The 19,447-nt window shown below is 38.8% G+C and overlaps 1 long non-coding RNA gene across 1 annotated transcript in view; it reads right to left on the minus strand.

Annotated features, from left to right (window-relative positions):
• Positions 1 to 5,491: 5,491 nt before the first annotated feature.
• The window catches only part of LOC309813791, a 527,028-nt gene continuing 513,072 nt past the window's right edge, over positions 5,492 to 19,447 (minus strand). The window contains exon 4 of the long non-coding RNA XR_014295544.1: positions 5,492 to 5,582. This is a non-coding gene — a long non-coding RNA (uncharacterized lncRNA). The remainder of the gene's footprint in view (positions 5,583 to 19,447) is intronic.

Below are 19,447 nucleotides of genomic sequence, written 5' to 3' on the forward strand. Positions count from 1 at the left end.
TATTCTAAGAAATAATCTTGCTGTGAGAGTCTGAAAATAAGACGGGTCTCATGATTTTGGTGCCCCCAAAGAGATTATAACCATGTGGACAATAAATGTTAAAATTTCAGACAAAGACTAACTACAAAGAAAGAAAGAAAAAGCGAAAAAGGACAACGTTCCTTCCAAGGAGACGTAGCAGCTTTTCTCAGCTATAATTTTTCGGTTTGCCTACGTTCTACATCTTTAATTCTTAACTTAGGAGATGGGAAATGGTTTATATGCCTCAAAATATTCAAATGATCAAGTGGTAGGCCAAAAAACAACGAGAGAAACCAGAAACCAGCAACAACTAGAGTGTTTCTCTCTAGACTAATTTGGTCAACACTGAAAGGAGAAAAATAAAATAATTCAAATTAAGTGTAAATGTAAGGGCCTAAAAATAATTTGTCTGGTTGGATTTTTCCCTAATATGTAATGTTTATGACCTCAGCATTTACACTAACTGTACTTCTCTCTCAACAGCACAAGTCCCTGTTAAAATAGCCTTCTCACAGAAAACCAGAGATCCAAGTTATTAGGGAAATTATGAAGCATTTTCCCACCTATTTCTTTGTCTCAGTTGCCTGAAGTAATGCTCCGATGACCACTGATTCCTTTCAGCATTTTGCTGCTGCTTCCCTCATTTTTCTGGAAAGGAGCTTCTTGCTGGAGCAGTCATCTGAATTCTTGTGTTGGGGAGTTCCTCTCCTCTCTCCTCTGTTTCTAAGCATATACCAAACCTGGTTCCTAAGAAAGCTCACTGTATGAAATCCAGGTTGTACCACACCTAAAACCATTACAGCTGGGTGACATTCAGGTTACCTTGTCTCCAAACATCTGTTCTCTGAGTAGCATCTGTTTATGACCACCTGAGGCCCGTGTCAAACGAAAGGAAGGATCCCACAGTCCTAACAGAGGTTCTGCTGAGGCCATGTGGCTGAATGCACGTTTTGTTTCCCTGGTTCTTTTATACCCAGACACACAATGACAAGTGCTTGGCTCAAGCAATGGTCGTCAGGGTGACCACATCTCAAAGCTCAGTCCTTCCAGTTCTTTCTCTCCGAGCTCTGGGAGCTCAGATTCATCTCCTCCTTTGGTCCCAAGACCATCACCTATATGGACTCTGGACACATACATCCATAGGTAAACTGTTTAGAATTGAGAAAGCAAGCAAAATGGTTTTTTCTCTTTCACATGTATCATTAGGTCAAAAACAAAGGAATTGTTTGAAATTTTAGCACTCTTGTTCAGAAAAGCCCCTTAACTCACTTGCACTGACAAACCTAAAGGCTTAAGACTCCTGCTCTTATGAGATTCTACTGCAAATCCCACGGGCTAAACATCTGAAAACTCATAAGGAAGAGGATGACATAGTCACAGGAGCTCATTCTCCGTTAATTTACAAACTTGCTTCATTTCTGCATTTTCCATCTCGTATTTTGCAAATGGGTGATATAGTGTGGAATGTCCGTGGGCTTTTCTAAGCCTGAAAAGTAAACTCTGGAGGTGCAGGCCAACAGGGGCCTCTCTCAGCGCACACAATTGTATAAGCTGTCTCGGTGGTCCTTCTGGGGAAACGGGTGGTCCTTCCAGGGAAAGGATGGGTCTGCTTCTGCTCTAAGTGATCCTGCTGATGGGGCAGTGTGGAGAGGCAGGGCTGCTGACTGCTGGGTGATCTTCGTTGGGAACTTAAAGACTCCAATCCGGGGATCTTAAGACAAAGCCCTTAAAGCTCTCAAACGCATGCCCAAACAAAATCTTAAGACACACAGAAGGAAAAGATAAGGCAGCTTTGAGAAATGAAAGAAGTAAAAATCTAACTGAGGCTATGAACTTGCTGTCACTCACCAGGAACAAATTAGAGGTAGACACTGGATCTGGGAAAGGAAGGATGAAGTTTAATCACAGACGCTGTCTTCAGAGGACCAGAAATCAACCAATATTTAGATAAACCAGGGTTTATCTAAATATTTAGGACTGTGATAAACTCACAGCCTTGCAACAGGGTAGTAAAACAGCACTTTCCTAAGGCTACACAAAATCTATTCAGGGGCTGAAATCTTGCCGGCAAAATAATTAAACCAACCAAAAATACCTGAAAACATTTTCAAAGAGTGCTGTGCAATGTCTAAAACAGAGGAATATGGCTTGTGAAAGCTAGGCTTACCCCAACAAGGGGTTCAGGAAAGCAACTGCTTTCAGAACAGTGAAAGAAACTGGGGCAAATTAGAAAAGAGGAATATATATACAAGGAAAAGATTAGAAGGGAAATCATTATTTTTTAACAGTCCAATGTCCCTGTCTTAGGATCGCAGGTCAGCATGACCTGGAGCGTCTACTCTGCTGACCCTGTCCTTTTTCTTAACACATAGAGAACAGAACTTTAGGTCAGACAGGACCTCAGGAACTGGCCAGGCCTGCCCAGCCAAGCGGTGACTCAGTGAGCATAAGAAGTGTTTAGTTGCCATGGTTCTCTGACCTAAGCAAGATGACTCTGCGAGGCATTGGGCAGGTGGACTGGTCCCATCTGTCCTCACCTCACTCCCTGGAAATGAGCTGCCCTTGGGGCTGTACAAGTGGGAAAACATAAATCCCCAAACTGATGGAGTACCCTCCACTTTTCACACTTAATATTGGATGAGGCCCACTAAATAGTAACAGACTTCGTAGTCTTCATGGAGAAATTCAAAACAACTAAATCAGGGTCACTTTTAATAAAGCCTTCCAATACAGATTCCCACTGGAGTACTAATATACTTATAATTCCAGGGGACCAATGGCCTTTAGATATCAGTCTGGCATCCAACTCCCACTGTCTAGTAACCAATTTTTAAAAAGAATCTGAAGACATTAAAGAATTTAAATAGGATTAATTTCACTCCAAACATTGTCTGTCTTTACTTTGTGTAGTAATTTGAGTTGCTATCAATGAGATCAAAAGCTCTTCCTTTCCAGCCTCAACTTGACAAACACCACCACTTTCTTATTGCCCTCATAATTGTGTTTGTTTTATTGTTTTTAGAGAAGTTCTCACTTCATACCTTTAATTTTCAGTGCCAGGGGACGCCAATGTCACCTGAGGTAAGAGTCACTCTTTGGCTTCCAGAATCTTTTCAGAATGACCGATTCCACAAGTCTGTAACACCACTGGTGTATAAGTGATGAAAACTCGCCAGCTTCAGCAGACCAAAGCTGTGATTTCCTGTCCAAAACGTATTGAAACAGAGTCCCCTGTCATCACCTGCTATCGCTGGGACAGGTCCTCACTCCGGGTACCTCCGTGGGGCTTCTCATTGCACTGAATTCTATCAGAAGATTCAAAACATTCACCACCTCCTTTCCAAGGTGTGAATATACCCTATCATTATCCATTAGTTATTGAGTGCTAGCGCTGCACCCGGCACCTATCATGACAGAGGGCATCTTCACAGCAATGCTGCACATAACTAGAGCCGTCACCCTACCCCCACACACCAAGGGAAAGAAAAGACTATAGGTGTCAACATATGTTGAAAAAGGTATCAGAATTCTGCATTCAATCCATCTCTGACCTACAGATAGGAAATGACCTCCCAAGTGCTACAAATGAGCTTTGCAAAAAAAAAAGGGAAGTTTACTTTTACACACACAAAAAAGACCAAGTTGAAGTATCTTTTTTCTTCAAATTTGTACCATAAGACTAACAGAACTATACCTATTAGAATGAAATAAGTGAAATGTGATTAATATTACCCAGTATAATTAAGACACTTAATATTACATTATTTCTCCTTCTTTTTAGACCAGTCAACAAAATGAGGACTAATAACAGTCACATTGAAGATGTAGGGAGGGTTCAGTGAGCATAAATGACCATCCGACACTAACATGCACAGAACACAACTCATTGCTATTCTATTGACCTCATTCTGCCATATTTCCTGTGCTCAACCCTAGCTTATGCTTAGGAGAATTTTACAGATCGGTAAGCATTCTTACCATGTGAAAAAAGTTTAACCCAGTTAAATGTATGGATAGATACAGGCATACCTCCCTTTACTGTGCTTCATTTGATTGCGCTTTGCAGATATTGCATTTTTTTTTTTACAAATCGAAGGTTTGTGGCAGACCTCACCGAGCAAGTCTATCAGCACCACTTTTCCAACAGCATTTGCTCGCCTTGTGTCTCTGTGTCACAGTTTGGTAATTCTCACAATATTTCCAACGTTTCCATTATTATTTTATTTGTTATGGTGATTCGTGATTGGTGATCTTTGATGTCACTACTAGGATTCACTGAAGGCTCAGATGATGGGTCTCATTTTTTAACAATAAAATCTTTTTAATTACGGCATGTACATTGGTTTTTTAGCATAATGCTATTGCACATTTAGCAGACTACAATATAATGTAAACTTAACTTTTATATGTACTAGGAAACCAAAACAATTGTATGACTAGCTTTATTTCGGTATTTATTTCATTGCAGTTGTCTGGAACCAAACCTGCAATATCTTGGCGGTGTGCCTGCATATAGATTAACTGATATTCAAAACATAATCAACATTAACACATCAGTGTAAAAAACTAAAATGAAATAGTTTTTAATCAGCATACACCATTAGTAAAATAGAACCGCATTCTTTTATTTATATTTCTATATAAGTATAAATGCATTAGAACAGGCCCCATTTGCCAAGGACACTACAAGATTAACTAGAATGGAAAATGGCAGATTCATATGTGTATTTGTATACACTTTTCCCATCTTCGAGGAAACTCTATTTTTTTAAATTTTTTTGAAACTCATTTTAAATTATTTTTCTAATTTAAAAAATTATTGTTTAAATTACTTGCTGTCATTTTCTCCATGACTCACCTATAAGCTAACTGAAGGGAAAAGAGTGAGATATGAAAAAAATACACAAAATAAGGAACAGAGAGGAATATTCATAAAATGGGTAAAATTCAAAGAAGCATATGAAACTAGCTTACTAAATCCTGCACAAACAAAAAAATTTGAACACACGAATGAAACCTACAGTTTTCAAAAATGTAAAATTTACTCTAGAAGTGATAAAATAGCCAAACAATTCAAATACAAATAAAAGAAAAACAGAGGAATTGCTCAAAGATCTAGTCTCCCCCTTTATCAAAATCACCAGGTCCATATGGTTTCACAGGGGGATTTTACAAACTTTTAAAAGCAGTTGATTCTAATGCAACTTAACGGCCTCCATAGCACAGAAAGGGAAGACATATATAACATGGTTATTAAAACCCAGTAAAGAGTACACAAGAAAGGAATTTTCAGATCAGTCTTACCTGTGAACGTAAGTCCTGAGTGAGTGAGGGTAGTTATTTTAACAAGGCAAAGCAGATTTTAGGGGAATTTAATCTAGTTGGAAGGCAAGCCCCAAAAGAATGCCCAGAAACTGCAACAAAAAAGTCCCCCCAAAATAACAGTATCTTGGGTCCATTAATTACTTACAGTTTGAATCTTCTGAGCAGGGACAAAGCAGCAAACATTCCAAGAACTGTTTTTCAAGATGTAGACTGCAGATCACCTATCCAGCAATCACCTGAAATGGAGGTGACAAATGCAGATTCAGACACCTGACCCCAGACTTGCTGAATGAGGATCATTTAGTGTTGAGAGCCAGAAATCAGACTTTTAACAACTTTCTCAACTGATTCTCTTGACCACTAAAATTTAACCACTGTTGTCCCTAAAACAGTGACTCTACTTATGGTTCCTACTGTGTAGAATAACAACGTTACTTATGATACTGACTTTATCAAATGAGGCATTAGAATTACCAATTAACTCAGAAATATTCTTTTCATTTGACCAGGATTTGTTGGTCCATTTATCATTATGAGTCTGTCCTGGTTATTTTGCAATGGTTATGTTTTAATAAAAAGTTTATAAGTATGAACTAAAATTATTCTTTTAATATGCTTATTTCTTTTCTTTTTTTTAACATCTTTATTGGAGTATAATTGCTTTACAATGGTGTGTTAGTTTCTGCTGTATAACAAAGTGAATCAGCTATATGTATACATATATCCCCATGTCCCCTCCCTTTTGCGTCTCCCTCCCACCCTCCCTATCCGACCCTTCTAGATGGTCACAAAGCACTGAGCTGATCTCCTGTGCTATGCGGCTGCTTCCCACTATCTGTCTATTTTACATTTGGTAGTGTATATATGTCAGTGCTACTCTTTCACTTCGCCCAGCTTACCCTTCCCCCTCCCCGTGCCCTCAAGTGCATTCTCTACCTCTGTGTCTTTACTTCTGTCCTGCCCCTAGGTTCATCAGAACCAGTTTTTTTTTTTTTAGATTCCATATATATGTTAGCATATGGTATTTGTTTTTCTCTTTCTGACTTACTTCACTCTGTATGACAGACTCTATGTCCATCCACCTCACTACAAATAACTCAATTTCATTTCTTTTTATGGCCGAGTAATATTCCATTGCATATATGTGCCACATCTTCTTTATCCATTCATCTGTCGATGGACACTTAGGTTGCTTCCATGTCCTGGCTATTGTAAATAGTGCTTATGCTTATTTCTTTTAGAAACCACCTTTAGTAGTCTTTTTTCCCCCTACTGACTCATCTTCATTATGATATAATACAAACAAACCATTTGTTCATTCAATAACAAGTATTTATATAGTGCTTATTATCTAATTTACCCTAGACTAAGTGGTGTTTAAAATAATATGTTGTTTCTCTATCTACCATATTCTGGCTTTCTACTTTATATAATTGCATGAATTTTAATAACAGTCACTCTCAAATGTTAACAAAATAATCTTTTAGTCACTTTGAATACATTGTCTTAAAGAAGTTATAACTAGATTAACCAAAAATGTAGGCAAGAATCTCAAGGTTGTTTTGCTTACACAAAGATTTTCTGGATTTGCCGCTGGGTAGGTTATACTCAACCAAGGTGTCACAGTATAAAAACAGCATTTTACTAGCCAGTTTCGATAGGCAAAAATTTACATTTGCTATAAAGTAATTCCTTGTTTTTGCTCATGCCATTTATTTCTTCTCCCATTTTTCATAAGGGAGTACATTCTTCTTAATGTGGAATCTTTCATTCAACATTACAATACGTTAGTAACTGTTGAGTGGTTAGGAGAGAGAAGAGAACAAAATAAAGTTTCTGGCCTCATGCAACTTAAATTCATTTGCATTATTTTTATTTTATTAGTACATTAGTAATTTCAGTTACTGGTACCATGGGTAATATTAGTAAATGCAATATTGTTTAGAATATAATATTTACTGTCAAGGTAGCTGGTAATAACTCTCTTGTCTCTTTTATCACTATAGCAGTAAACTGAAAACAATAAGAGAAGGCTTTGTTTCCTTCCTTTCACTTTGGGAAAGAAACAGAAATTCTGGAGTTGAACTCACTGTGAATAATAAGTGTTGTTTAGAGGGTATCTTTTATTATTTCCTCACTCACCAACTTCTGAAACTCCCACCCTACCATCTCATGTAGGACCAGTATATCACAGCTGTCACTGACTCCACCTGTGCGTTTATTTAGACTGCTATGCAGATTTTAATGACATCTTTGAGAGAGCATTTTAAAAACCAACACCTGCTCCCAGTTTCCCCATATCTCTTGAATGCATTACCATTTTCAAACTCAAAACTTGGTAAAACTTAGTAAGACATTATCGTATTTACCAAAGTTAGGAAAAATAACAAGATAAAAACTAGACTGTCTTCTAATTATACCATGCCCATTCTTATCATGAACTTATTGATAATTTAATAATCCTAACTCTACTCATTCTCCAAGTTCCTGATGAAGCTTGAAGTCTTCCTCACTAACTCTGGTCAGCATCGCCATACACACTTCTTTACCCTTTGATTCTGTTTAACACTTCATTTAAGTAATGTCTTATATTAAAAATTAACTCTAGTGCTTTTCAGTGGTAAGAGTTATCAAAGCATATTACAGAAAGTACTATATATAATACCATATCTCTATTATCAAGTATTACATAGTACTAGATATTATCCGTTGTATGTATACACATATATAAAGTCCTACCATACAGATACACATATTAATAATAGGAATGAGACCCATCAAAATGTCAACAGTGGTACATCTGAATTGTGTGATCCAAGGTGTGTGTGTGTGTGTGTGTTCTTTAGTTTTCTACATTTCCGAATATCCCATAATAAATGCCTTTTCTTATTGTAAGTGGCATGAAGTATTTTTCACTGAAGATTGACTAATATGTCTCCAATAATGTTAGATCCTGCTTGAGGGCAGGGTGCATATTATATGTTCCTACAGCTCTACAACAACTTCCATTGACAGAAACACAGAGGATCTAGGTACTCAGTAAGAACTTTGAATTGTATGGATTGGAACGAACATCAACTAGTCATTTTATTACTATCGACATCAATACAGCCCACAGAGTAACCTGATCATCACCTCTCTAGGAAATCTATCATCTTAAGATATCAGGTCTATGGTTTTCATCTGGGAGTACTATCTGTGCCACCACGGAGAGCTCTGAAATGTTGTGGATTGTGTTTTTATTGTCGAATGATGGGGGTGAGGCACCAATGGCATTTAGTGGGTGCTATATACTAAATATCCTATGACTTTTAGCACACACTCACACAAAGAATCGTCTCATTCAAAATGCCAGTTAAATGCTGTTAAGAAAGTTGGTTGGATTAACCATTTATTTTTTCCTTCTCATAAAAAAAATGAGCAAATGAAAAATCAAGGAATTATGATTTCATATTAGACCTCATGCCCCAAAGAGTGTGTGGCATATTAAAGATGACCTCAATTCTTTGATACTCTTCCCATGAAGAGGAGTGTTCCCTATGACAGCTTTGACCAATGAAGTAAGATAGAAGTCAGGTTAAACCAGTTCCTGGGCCTAACCTTTAAGAGAATGATACTTCTGTCCTGCCCTCTTAGAATCCAGCCACCAGATAAAAAGTAAAACTACTCGAGACCACCTTGCCATGAGGAGCTCAAACTACATGGAGAGACCTTAGAAAATGCGACACCATGTGGAGAAAGATAAATCAGACAACAAGGAGATGCCAGATATGATACTACATGAATAAGTATTGTGGAAACAGGTCCTCCAAACCCACGTGATCTCATGTGGATAAAAGATGACCTGCCCAGCTGAGTCCTTCTTAAATCCGTGACCCACACACAACTGTAAGCAAACTAAAATGGTTGTTTTAAGCCACTAAATTACCTCCTTTTATCTTGATTGAATCTCTTTGGCTTCCTGGAAATTCAAAATGGAGGATGTGTTGGATTTTAAAGTGTTTCTAGAGAACACATAAAATGTTCTCTTTGCAATAAACAAGTAGACCTCAACTCTCTAAATAGACTTCTGGCAACCATTTCAGGCATTGTTTCACTTCCAAAAATGATCCTGTTTTTGATAAAGTAAGCAGTTGTAATTATCTACCAAACTCTAGCTAACTAAAATGGACATAAACTAGCCATTGTGCTGATTGTGACTCCATTATGACATTAGTTAATTTAATTTAATCCTATGATGTAATGTTACTCATATACATGTCTCTACTACTGAATTGAAAACTCCTTCAGGGCAGGAACAATGTCTGCTGCATTCTTCTGTGTGTGTGTTCCACCCTAATGCACAGTGCCATGCATATGGGATGTATTCAAAAACATTTGTAGACGATTATGATACAGTCTACCACTAGAAATTAATTATTTGGTTAAATTCAGCATCACCTCCTTCCAGTTTTCTATCTGAAAGCCCTAATACTCTTGACATGATTTCTGGTTAGCCATAGAATCCTCACCCTTGAATGGTTTTATAATATGTCATCTAGTCAAATGTCATTATTTTACAGATGAGGAAATACACGAAGAGGTGAGTGACTTGCTCAAATGCATGCAGTTATTTAGTGCATAATAAAGTCACTACATAAAATTTAAAAAATAATAAAGTCATTACAAACTGAAAATTATTTCCTTTAACAGATTGTTGGCGGGTCAACCAGGACAGCCAGAGGGTGTTGGAGCTCCTGAGAAGTGGAAGGCCTAAAGTGTAGGAAGTGGGCAAAAAAGGTGGTTGTGGAGATTTAAGAGAATCCAGTTACATCTTAATCCATCTGGAACATGAGCCAATGTGGGCCAATACCACTCATAAAATTTGAAGAAAAGAATTCTAAAAGACATAAATGTGAAGGGACTGTATGGATAGAAGAGGCAATAAAGATTTCTTTTTAATTAGTTGTATAGAGTAAATCGTAAAACCAGTATCTCTGCTTTGAGACTCATCATTAACAGCTGTTTATTGTAATGTGAATTATTGCAAGATAATGTATGCAAGATGCTAGCTTGATATTTGTGCTTCCACTTCTCAAATCTTCTCAAATGAACTTGCCTATCAAAAACAAGGAACGAATCAAGAATGGAAAGGCTGGCAGCTGATGCAGGAGAACAAATTCTCCATCTTATACTTCCACTGTGTGTTTTTTAGTAAAAACAGATTAGGATGGTTTGAAAAACTAACTAGAGAAAGTACAGATGTAGATGGTGTGTTAAATTTCCTTGAAAATTCCAAGAAAACCCAAACTAGGTTTTATCTCTATGACATTATAATCCCAGGATGAGAACATACTTGAAGCCTATTTCTCTCCATGCAGAATCCAAAATGGACGTTAAGAGCTGTCTATAAAAACGCTGCATGATAGGGTTGAAGCACAACATAGTGTCATTTTATTAATTTGCACCACCACACTGAGCAGCAAAAGGAAACTGTTTGGCTCTATATGGAGCCTTGGGTAAGGGAAACTCATCATGCCCTTAATCAAGAGATTAAGCCCTTGGAGATACCACTATGTAGAGTAAATCCCAATGAGTCTGCTCGTCAAGTCATGGTAGAAATTCAGCATTTATTGAGAATTTAGCATATGCCAGCCAACACAGAATGTATACATTCTCCTTAATCTTTACCACAACCCCCCAGTAGGGGGAAGGAGACATTGCTTCTACTTTTTTTTTTTTAATTTTTTTGGCGGCAACGCATGGCTTGCAGGATCTTAGTTCCCCAACCAGGGATCGAACCCGTGCCCCCTGCAGTGGAAGCGGGAGTCCTCACCACTGGACCACTGGGGAATTCCTGCTTCTAAAGAGAAAAACAAATACCGTATGCTAACACATATATATGGAATCTAAAAAAAATGGTTCTGATGAACCTAGGGGCAGGACGGGACTAAAGACGCAGACATAGAGAATGGACTTGAGGACATGGGGGCTGGGAGAAAGGGGAAGCTGGGACGAAGTGAGAGAGTAGCAATGACATATATATACTACCAAACGTAAAACAGATAGCTAGTGGGAAGTAGCCACATAGGACAGGGAGATCAGCTTGGTGCTTTGTGACCACCTAGAGGAGTAGGATAGGGAGGGTGGGAGGGAGACGCAAGAGGGAGGGGATATGGGGATATATGTATACGTATAGCTGATTCACTTTGTTATACAGCAGAAACTAACACAATATTGTAAAGCAATTATACTCCAATAAAGATGTTAAAAAATTTTAAAAATAAAAGAATAAATAAAACATACATGAAATAGAAGACAAAAAATACAATAAAGATAACCTAGACAATGTTTAAAAAAAAAACCCTCATGGTCACAAAGGTCAAGTATCTCTCTCAAGGTCACATAGCTTATTAATGATGAAAACAAAACCCAATGAGTTTTGTTATGAATGATGCACATGTCAGTACATCCTCTCACCAATTCTCGCCAAAGCAGATATTAGTATCTTCATTTTAATGATGAGGTAACTGAGACTCAGAAGGTAAATTACAAAGTTCAAATAAATAGAGGTAATAAGAGGCAGATTGGGAGTCTTATCCAGGACTATCTCACTTCAACGTACTTATTTTTTCCACTGTGGCACCTTGTCTTCAATATATATCTTCTTCTCACTTTACCCTTTGGTTGAATAACAAGTTAGGAGCCTACTATCCAAAAAAACGAGGATCCTCAGCTCAAGACTGTTGTTTACACAGTTACAAAGCAAATGAGTCACAGGGATGAAATGTACAGCATGGAGAATATAGTCAATAATATCTTAATATCTTTGTATGGTGACAGATGGTAACTAGACTTACTGTGGATCTTTTGTAATGTATAGCAGTATCAAATCACTATGTTGTGCACCTGGAACTAATATAGTGTTGTAGATCAATTATGCTTCAATTAACAAAAACAAATGGCACTTTAGAAAGTTTGCATACTGTCTGATTCCATAACATAGCACTCTTGAAATGACAAAAAATAGAGATGAAGAACAGATTAGTGGTTACCTCTGGTTAGAAAGGAGTCAGGGAGGGAGGAAGAGGACTGTGGCTAAGGAAGGATGGCATGAGGGATCCTTGTGATGGAACAATTCTGTATGTTGACTGTGGCAGTGGCCACACAAATCTATACATGTGATAAAACTGTATAGAACCAAACATATTCACACACAAATCAGTGCATGTAAAACTAGTGAAATCTGAATAAAGTTGATGATTGTTTTAAAAAAAACATTTTTTTTTTCAAAAACAACTCTTGTTTATGGCCCACGTTATCACCAGTGATGAAACAGAGATTCTCACAGGGGAGTAGACAAGCACTCCTACGTCATCCTTTCTGTATCAGCTAGAATAGGCTTGGCTTATGCTGTGTAAGGAACAACCCAGTAATCTTAGCTGTTTAAAAAATTAGATGCGAAGTCTGGCAGCAGGGCCAGGCCATTCTCCACAGCAGGTGCCCTCCACACAGCAACCCAGCGATCCAAGTGGCTTTGATCTTGAGGCTGTTCCATAGCAACAAGAGGCCTCTATACTCTCCATGGCAGGGATGAAACTGACCAAAAAATCCTATGAGGGCTTTTCACAGCCTCAGTCCAGAACTGACATGTATTGCTTCCTTTCACATTTCATTAGCCAGAAGCCATCATCTGCCACCTAACTCATAACTCAGAGGGCCTGACAAGTATGATTTGCCATGTACCCAAGGAAGAGGAAAATCAAATGAAATTTGGTGAACACATAACATTATGTCTGCCACCTCATCCTTAAGAAGTAAACCCAGACTACACAAGAAAATCACAAAAACTTAAGAACTATCAAATAAGGCCATATATTTAGAATTGGAATGAATTTATTAGAGGAAGACACTTAAAGCCTCACTATAAATTTATTGATTCAATGAAGAAAAGAGGGGGAAAGTGTAACCATAGATGCCAGAAAACTTTTAAAAAATATAGTAATTAAAGGAAAACCTACACATAAACATGCAAAATAATCTTAAGTATTTTACTTAAATGTCAAAAGTGAAAGAAAAATCTAGGACTATCTTGCTGTAGGGCAAGAGTTTATGCATCATTTCCGTCATTCACCTTACAATCCAATTTCTCAAATTCTATTTAGTATCTCCTTTCTCCAAAGCACTGAACAAACTTCTATGGCAAGGCTGAAGAAATCCAGAGACAACCCAAACCTCTAATAGATGACACTCTAATAGATGAGAAAAACAGACGTGGCTGAAATAAAAGGACAAGGTCATTTACGATGGAATCTCAAAGTCAGCCACGAAAACACCAGGGCTAGAAAGAACCACTGGGGTCTCCCCCAAAGGCATATACTATTTTCCTGATGGTTGTGTAGTGTCCAGCACACGATATATTTCTCCTGGCTGCTCCCTTTAATTTCTGCCTGGCAGTGTGGTCATTCAGTCTTTTATGTTGCCTGAAATACTCCAGAGCAGAATAATCCAGAATGAAGAAAGTAGGTAACACAGAGGCTTGTCAGCCCCATTCGTCATGTACATCAGCGACGGCAACATACAAAACCTTTCAGATGAGCTGCTTTCAGCCAGTGTCAGCCCACCTTGTAAAGAAGTGACACTTGCCCAGACCACCAGCACCCTGTGTCTGGGAAACCATCTCTTCCTCACTTGGTCCTAATGAACATGCTTCCATGTGAAACATAAAGACGGTATAAGACAGAAATGTACTGAGTAATTTCAATAAGCCTTTCAGAGGTCACAGTCCATGCTGAGCAAAGTGATTTTCAGCTGACTTTATCATATTAGTGAGGACTCTGGGGACATTCTGTGGGGTAAATCCTTTTCTGCTTTACCATGCAGAGGAAACAGTTTCCATCTTTAAAGCCCTGCAAGCATTCCTTTCCCCGCCCCGCCAGAGCCTAAACCTGGCCTCAGAGAAAGTTCTACTTGGAGAGATCTCATTGATTCCAGAGGTCTGATTTGTCCACAGACAATTTTGTGGTTCATTTATTTCTGCCAGTTTATTCCCTTATATAAAAAGAAAGAAAAGGAAAAAACCGTATATCCACTTTTCCCCAAAATCAACATTATCCACTTTTCCCCAAAATCGGCAAAAATGAATTCTATTCTCTCATAATTAATGATGGATCAAAGCACTATGTATTATTTTCTTTTCCCGAAAACGGGAAAATAGAAAAGTATAGGAAGTTTTCTCCTTATAGAATTTAATAAGTCACAGGTTTTGGTAAATTAATTGCATTATTTAGGGGTTGGAGGTTGGTTCTTGGTTACTAAAAAGCCCTATTTCTACATCATTCGGAAGTGGGACTTTTGGAAAACTTCATCCCTTTTTTACTGAGGTGAAAGGAAAGTAGGGGAGAAGGAAGTAAAATAGGTATTTTCCAAGCACCCAATTTTGTAATTTTTTCCTCCTTTTATAATAATAATTCAAATTCACCTAACTTCCAGGCCCTCATGGTTAAAGAAAGAATATAACTGAAAAGTCTGAATACAATGTTCTCAGATACCTTATTACATTCCTCATTAAATTCAAAAACACAACTTCCTCCAAAAGTCTGTAATCTTCCCTCTATCTCTCTTCCTTCATTATATTGCAATCATCAATGTCTGCTCGCGAGATTTTTAATGACACTTAATTATACGATGGATGCATTAAACAACATAATGCTTACACCCAAGTAATAACTTAGCCAATATTATATTCTCTCCTGATGTCACTGCCACCAGGCCTTGTTCCAGATTTTCTGAATTCATACAGTGATAAGATTGTTTATTCTTTATAGTTTTGCCTCTCTGTAATTCTCCACGTACAGAGACTTCAAAAAAAGGAAAGAGAAATTAAGTAGTATATTGCTTGATTTTGTTGTTTGTCATTTGTTTTCTTTCAATATTGACATGCACACAGAGGTACTACAGTCACTGATTACAGTGATCATTCTGGAGTTTTCTCATTTTAAGCATATAAAGAAATATGTCAAGGTTCTTATAGATGATTCCGGAGTTGTTTGCACATTCTTGCTGTGACTTGTAAGACAAAATTTATACCTCAGTGCTGTCCCCAGATGGCTGGGCCCAGTAAGACTCAGCTTCTTTTTGTCTAGGTAACTGATAAGTGCAATTTCCTTGCCTTACGTGCAATGCAAATCCAGAGCCAGGGGGATTTCTACACTGAAGAACTGTCCTCTTTCCCTCCTGCCAGGGCCTCTCCCTTTGTCCTTTCAGCACACAAAACACCCCCCGATACAGACTAATTGTAGTCTACTCCTGTTACCCAGCCAAAGTTGGGTCCAGCAAAGCCAATCTACTGACACGGGGTCAGGTCGTGGTGAAGGAAAGTACAGTGTTTTGCAGGACATCCAACGTGGGGCTAAGCTAGGAACATAGCCAGGTCATGCTCAAAAAACCCAAACTCCCTGAGAGCATTCAGGGAAGGGTTTTCTTGCTTTGGCTTTCAAATTTTATTTTATTTATTTATCTTTATTGAATGAAAGATTCTTTAAATTCTTTAGTGCTTTATAATTTTCAACAGTTTCACACACCTCATTTCATATAATCCTATATTAACCTCCTTTTCCCCCCACCCTTCTACTGCCCCTGCTCCCTTCCCTCTCCCCAGTGGTAACCACTACTTTGTTCTCTGTATCTGCGAGTCTGCTTCCTTTTTTTGTTTTATTCACTAGTTTGTTGTAGTTTTTCGATTCCACGCATAAGAGATATCTTAGAGTATTTGTCTTTCCCTGTATGACTTATTTCACTTAGCAATAACATCCTCAAAGTCCATCCATATTGCTGCAAATGATAAAATTTCATTCTTTTTTATGGCTGAGTAGTATTCCATTATATATGTATGCCACATCTTCTTTATCCATTCGTCTGTTGATGGACACTTTCAAAGCAAGGGGAGGGAGAGGGTCACGGTGTGTGTGATCAACTTGTGGACATCCTTCTGATTTGTTGGTGGTGAAATAACAGGGTAGTATTTCAGGTGTTAGCACCCTCAACCTTCTAGTTCCAACCAGTTTGGGATCTAGGTGCTGGTAGTCAACATGCAGTTAAATTCTTCCACCTGGTGGGTGTTTTAGTAGCTGCAAAACAACTCAAGGATATGATTCAGTATATTATCTATAGCCCTTGAGGAGGAACTAAGGGTCTGTGACTTTGTTTTATGGCTAAACTACTATTATATTGTCTTGCTTGACTATTTTCCTTTGCTTCCTCATTTTCTCATTTTGCTGATTAAGTTTGTTGTTTGGAACTCAAGGAAGGCCTAGGAGGCTAAACCTTTTTTACAAACAAGAGGTGGGTGGACACGGCAGGGGTGTGGTCAGGGGAAGGAAAGGGGTATATGTCTCCAGGGAAGGCCCTGTAGGGTCCTGCTTGGTTTCACTTCCTTAGGTTTGGGAAAGGCCCAGTGGAACATAGAAAAGGCCCTCTTAGGTCTTCATGGATGCAGATGAGGTTCCTCAGTTACACTGTGGGGTCACGTTTAGTTCGGTCAAATGTTCATTTTTGTCTGCCATGTTCGAAGTGCCAACTAAGACACAAGGAAACACAGACAAATATAGTCCTGCCTCCGTGCTGTATATAACCTGGGAAGGGCTAAATGCACTTGGCAAACAACCTTAGCATTGATGAAGTGTTGTGAAAGACAAGAACAAACTCCTAATGAACGGGGAGGTACCTGGGGAGCCTTCCCGCAGATGATCCGTGAGTCAAATCTGGAAGGATGAGTGGGGTTTATCAAATAAAATCTGTGGGAAAGGATCCTGCGGGAAGAGGAAACAACACTGCCTGGAGAGACACATGAAGGATGAGAGACGTAAGTACGTTTCATGTAACATGGTCAGTCTTTAGAGGAGACAACGTCAAAACAGCAAGTTGTACATGGTTCGCCAAACATTTTATACTTATTCTCTAACCAGTGGAAAGCCATGGAAGAGTTTTGACAGAGGAACGAAATAAGAAGAATCAGCTGAGTTTGGTGATTGAGAGATTAATTCAACAACCAATTTTTGAAAGCCTACAGTGTGAGAGTATGAAATATAAATATAAGCTAAGCCTGATCCTGCCTTTACATTGCTTCCAGTCCAGCCGCTATATGGCACGAGGAATAGGAGAATGAAGGAAAGAAGGAGTCGAAAATGAATGCAAGGTGCCCGACTTGGGCAACTGTTAAGTAGTGGTGCCATTTACAGAAACAGGGCACAGAGGGATGAAGGTAATAACGAGTTCAGTTTGGAACATCCTTTCTTTAAAGGGCCCGCCAAGTAGTTAAGAGGAAATGTACAACAGAGTGCTGGAGCTCAGACCACAGATACAAATTTGGGAGTCATCAGTATCTAGGTATTTGTTTCACCAAAAGTTGGCAAACTACAGCCAGGGGACCAGATCCAGACCAAAGCTTATTTCTGTATGGCCCTCAAGCACTGGCCCCGTGGGCTAACATTATGAGCCACAGAGGCTAAGCTAGGGGCCCCCTACTACCCCCGTTACCCCTGCTGTTCACAGCGCCTGCCCTCTGGCTGGTGGCCACCCATCTTCCCCCATCCCCACCCCCCGAGCCCCACACACTCCTGCCTCCCCACTAGGCCCCCTCCCTGGAGCCAGAGCCGACGACAGCTGTGAGCAGTGCGCCCAACACCAGGAGGACCCAAATGCTGACACCCAGGACTGCAGTGAGGCCAGAGTTTTCTCTCCCCTCATATAAGTACCTAAGTGGTATGTTCAGTTTTGCTCTTTGTCCACAAATCCTAAATCATTTACTACCTGGCCCTTTGAAAAAACCCCAGGTTTCAACTAAATTGTGATAAGGAAAATAACTTGTCTTTGTATGTTATGCCACTGGAATTCAATTCAGATTAACAAACATTTTTTCAACCTATTCAGAGGTTTCAAGCTGGAAATAATGAAAACTGAAAACATGCATGACACGCCACGGAAGCGCTTTACTCCACCCTCCCCTCCGTTTTAATCTGGAGAAAGGAAAATAAAAACTAATTAATCAGGATAACCAAATCCCACCTTGAAGACACTATATAATGATTTGCTCAGAATTTTTCATATGTGGGGCTGTACTTTCAGAGATTCATCAGTGCACATGGTTGACTTATAAAAGAAAGAAATTGAGGCACGATGTCTATGGCAACCAAAAAACTTGAAAACCAACTGATGATATCTCTGCTTATTTGGTTTCTACAATTCCAGACACCCAGTGTAGCCGGTGTGGTCACCTGAAAAGACCGGTGGCTTTGGTCTGGTAGAGACACAGCCAATGGCAGCAGTTCTACCAGCTCACGCACATGATTTTTTTTTTAAAAAAAAACAAACTTTTTCGGACATCATAATAGCTAACCTGTACAGACTAAGAAGCAGGAGAGTCCAAGAAGCATGTGGGAGGGTAATTAAGTGCTATTAGAAGCAAACGGAACCTAATTTGACCGAATAGCCAAGTGCGGTGTGGTCTTTTGAAAACATTTCCAAATACAGGAACCAAATTTGATCCTTTAAGTCCTCCTTCTCTTTAGGATGCATGTTTATTCAAAGAACAGATGGGGAGGAAAATCAGAAAAAGACTTTGGTCGACCCACATAAAACAGCATATTTGAGTGTGGGCATGAAGGGAGATGGGTTTTGGAAGGATTTTCATTTGTTTGATGTGTGGAGATAGACTTGGGAAGTGGGAAAGCACTGACTTTATTTAATCTCTCCTAGGAGGAGCTTCAGAAGGCTCTAAAAGAAAAAAAAAAAAAAAAAAAAGAAAGCTCCCTGAGTAAGCACATACTTCTATGCTCTCAGATCTCTGGTATTTTCCAGTATAAGAAAAGGAGGGATTTCCAGGACTACAGTTACTGGGTACTATGGGTAGGAAGAAAATTTAAGAATGAATATAAACTGGCATCCACGAATGGAGCTTTTATAGGGTTTGAGAATTTTCAATAAATTTTCTTTGGATGAGGTCATGCCTGTGTGTGTATGACATATACCCCTAGTTGGTAAAGACTGATACGGAAATCAACAGACAGCACTAAACTGACAGTATTTATGACCTACCTACCTAATCCCAGAGGTCTCCCCCGTC

Source organism: Mesoplodon mirus (assembly GCF_964341445.2).
Source record: "Mesoplodon mirus genome assembly, chromosome: 12".
NCBI lineage: Eukaryota > Metazoa > Chordata > Mammalia > Artiodactyla > Ziphiidae > Mesoplodon > Mesoplodon mirus.